The sequence below is a fragment of the Nannospalax galili genome, unplaced genomic scaffold (genome assembly GCF_000622305.1).
Source record: "Nannospalax galili isolate Female #2095 unplaced genomic scaffold, S.galili_v1.0 scaffold3, whole genome shotgun sequence".
NCBI lineage: Eukaryota > Metazoa > Chordata > Mammalia > Rodentia > Spalacidae > Nannospalax > Nannospalax galili.
Genome location: NW_008351466.1, coordinates 3,028,678 through 3,032,291, shown reverse-complemented (window position 1 = coordinate 3,032,291; position 3,614 = coordinate 3,028,678).

Genomic DNA, 3,614 nt, shown 5'->3' with positions numbered 1-3,614 from the left:
GTTATGAAGTAGCCATTTTTCTAAGTGATGATATAGAATTTTAAATGGATATTAGCCAGGTAGAATGCATTAGAAATAAACTGTATGGTCTTTAAATATGAGGTTTTGTAAATATACATGCCCACCACAATCATTATAATATTTCCATGATAGCAAAAATAAATTCTGTTATTCTTCTTGTTCACCCTCTATCACATTCCTGGATTCAGGCAGCTATGGTCATAACTTTTAACATCACTAATGACTCTTTTTTTGATATTTTTATGAATGAAATATGAAAATAGATGCTTTTTTCATTTTTATTTCATAGCTATTTCTGTGTAATTCACCCAAGGTTTTTGATGTGTTAAAGCTGCTAAATAAATAAAATATAGTATATAAGACATGCATTATATAGAGAGATATACAACAACATATATATTCGTTCACCTATTAATATACATTTATATTTTTTACCGTATGGGTAATTAGCAATTAAGTTGTTAAGAACATTTACATCAAAGTCTCTGAGTCAGTACTATGCTCTTTATTTCCCTTAAGTATATACCTAGAATTTGTATTACTGAAATTATATTCCAATATTAGAAATAGCTATTTTAATATGGTAAGTCCATAGGTAACTGTTCAGATTTTCAAAGTGCTTATACAAACTAGTTATAATTACTCTTCAATGAAAATTTTGGAGATAGAATAATATATACTAATCAGAAAAGAACAAAAGGAAATCCACCTGCATACATCCAAGAGTGGCATAATACTGAATTGGCTGTGTCAAAGCTAGAACAAAAAAGCAGAGGAAAGGGAACCTCTCCAATATTATCTTCTCTTTCTTTCCTCCCTCCCCCTTCTGTGAAAGGGAGACATACGTCTCCTGTCTTTGAATATCAAAAATTCTATTTCTCTGATCTTTGAACTCCAGAACTTGCACTAGCACCCCATTCTAATTGTTTAGTTCTTCAGCCTTAGATAAGGTTATTCAATCAACTTCCCTAATTCAAAAAATTTTAGACTTGAAGTGAGCCATGCTTCTGGTATCCCTGAATCTCCAGTCTATCATGGCTTGCATGATCATCTGAGTCAACTCTATTTGTAATCATCCCCTCCACGCCCTTCCTGCTTTCTCCCTTTTTCCATTTCTGTCCTTTCTTCCCTTTCTTTTCTTTTTCTTTGATTTTTTCTGGGTAATTTTGTCTTTAGCAAATACACCACCTATAGAAAATCTCTCCTTTAATCTTTTTTGCCTTTTATTTTTCCATGTATAATTCTATTGAATTTTTGTACATTTCATACAAATCATTATTTTTAAAAATTTAAAATATTTTAAATGACTGTGAGAATTTTTCAATTAAACATTAGACAAGAAATGAATAACAGTAATAAATGGTGTTGAAGATAACAGAGCTTATGAAACAAAGGCTATTAAATCAATCAAATGCTACCAAACTCAATGAAAATTTGGTATGAAATAACTGATGACCTCCTTTTGCTGGTTTACTTTCAATAAATGATACAGAGTGATAATGGTGTAGTAGAATGCATTTTTATATTTCTGAAAAATCTTCCAGAACTAGGAGATAACTGTTTAGAGAGTTCTAAAATGATGAGAAATTGCTTGGCAAAGTAATTTTTTAACCCAGTAAGTAGTAGTTATTGTATATTCAAAGTGATTAACTGTGGAGACAAATTTGCTCCTACACTGAGAAACTGTTTTTACTTGAAGTAAACATTATTTAAGAGACATTAATTAATATTATTTCTGTTTCTGAAAAATACAAATATGAAAATATACAAATTTCACATTAAATTTCATAAACTTGTGAGATGTCAGAAGATGTTGATGAGAGAACACCGAGATTTTGAAAGGCCAACACATTTGAAATTATTGACAGAAAGCACCAGAGAGAAGAACAACACATACAAGGAACCTCAAACAGGTACGGATGTTCCCTTCTCAAGTCTTCTGTTGAGTACATCAGGGCACGCATGTTAGTTGTAATACTATGGAAAATAATGATAGGAAATTTCTCTTTTTGCTCACACAGGGGCAGTCATGGTGCCTGATGCTATTACAGTCTGGAAAACTTGATGGTTGATGTAACATTCGGCATAGTCTCCAAATTATTGTGCTTCAGAAGGAGAGAACAGCTATAGTCTGTGTGCTGTTAAATTCATACTCAAATCTAAAAAGAATGAGCAGGAAAAAAGCAATATCTGTGTAACTTAAGCACATTATTCATATGAATATTTATATAACATAAGAAAATACCAGTATACAATAAAGTCAAAGTCAGATATTTGAAATTAGCAGGACTTCTGAAACTAAAACAAATGCATACAATAATACACTTATAAAAGTTTTACTTTGGCTTATAATTTCAGAGATTATGATCCATGAAAAATTGACTTCACTGCTTTTAAGCCTGTGATGAGACAGCATGTCATAGCAAGGATGTATGGGATAGTGAAACAGTTCACTTCATAGATAGACAAAAAAAAAGAGATGAGAACGAAATAACAGAAGTCCCACTTCCCCATTTGCCAGTACTCAGTGGCTCTAAGTTCTCCTAAGAAGACTCAAATTTTAATGTTCTATCACTTCCCAAAAGAAACATAGGATTGCCAACAAGCACCGAATCTATGTTTCATTGAAGTGCAATCATACAAACAATAATTTGCCCCTGGATCAAAAAGACTATTGTCCATCTCACAGTACAAAATGTGTTTTGTATAATTCCAAGAACCATGTAAAATCTTGATTATTCCTGTCTTTCTCTGAAGTTTGAGTATAAATTCCTATGTGAAGGTCAAGGCACAAATTATATGTAAGCTTATGTAAAACCAAACAATTTGCATATTTTTTAAGATATGATGGAGGGGATGAGTCAGTCTCTTTCAAGGATATGACCCTTGGTAGGTTAACCAGGCTCCAGTGGATGGACCCACACTGAAGTACATTTAGGGACACAAATTAGATGCTATAGAACTAATGGAGTACATCAAATTGGGCAAGGGCATATAAAGGGAGGCACAGATAGGTATAAATACCATCAAACTGTATTAGCAGAAAATCGCAAAAATTCAAATAAAACCACCAAAATATAACAGTAAGAAAGAAACATGGTAAATGTTTTTACCAAAAGCAGAGCAATAAGGAAACAATAATTTTCCAAAGAAATACCAGAATCCATCATGAAAAACATTAAACTCTTCATCTACATATCATGTCCAGCATGTTGATCACACTCAGTGTGGCATGAGGTAAATGCCTAAGGGATTGGTCAACACCACCTTTATAGCATTGCTGGTTCAATCCAAATGGTCATTCTCTTGAACAAATTTTGCACACTTCTTGCTGGCTCCCTCAGTAGGTGTTGGATGTGGCTGCAACCTAAACATAAACTTCAGCCATGTGCTCATACCTTTCTGCATTGCTTTATTTAAAGCTGCTTCAAAGAAGTCTAGGACTACAATAGATTGTGTGATCTCTAATGTCAATTTTTCTGAAATGACATTGGGAGCTTTTATGACATTGTAACTCTTAGACTGCCCAGTGACATTGTAACTCTTAGGCATTACTTGTAAGAAAAATGCATCATATGGAATGTACCCAGATT